Source organism: Sinocyclocheilus anshuiensis, unplaced genomic scaffold, assembly GCF_001515605.1.
Source record: "Sinocyclocheilus anshuiensis isolate Anshui unplaced genomic scaffold, SAMN03320099.WGS_v1.1 scaffold457, whole genome shotgun sequence".
Lineage (NCBI taxonomy): Eukaryota > Metazoa > Chordata > Actinopteri > Cypriniformes > Cyprinidae > Sinocyclocheilus > Sinocyclocheilus anshuiensis.
Window position 1 is genome coordinate 1 of NW_015537939.1, and position 566 is coordinate 566.

Below are 566 nucleotides of genomic sequence, written 5' to 3' on the forward strand. Positions count from 1 at the left end.
TATATACACTGTGATTGTCTCTCTGTATAGAGAGAGATTTATAATAAATATATAACAGATTTATAATAAAAACCATAAGATGACACACGTAATACTGAATCATTTAAAATAGCGGTCTGTGGGGCGGCAAACTTCAGGGGGTCCACCAATTGTAGTTTGCTTTCCAATCAATTTTGTGAAAAAAAAGTGTTTGTTAAAAAATATAATATTCAACCAACTTCAACCAAACCCAAGAAGCTGAAGTTCAGCTTAGTAGCTCATTGTTCCTCGCACATAATTTTAATTGCTTTTAATTTTAACTCGTGTCTCACAGAACAGATCTTAGAAGGTGTCATTTTCTTCTTGTCGTTATTTTTGATTTGCAGTTGTTGATTTTTCCCCATCATCTCACTCTTCTTATTCCCTCTCTGTATGTCATCCTGCCATCCTCTTCCTCTGTCTCTCATCCTACTCCTCTCCATCATGCTAAACAGTCAGAGCCATTTAACTAAATGCACTTTCAGTCAGTCCATTAGTGTGTTATGGGGGTGGGTTGGGGCTCTGGCCGTGGTGTTTGACCCCCCCAC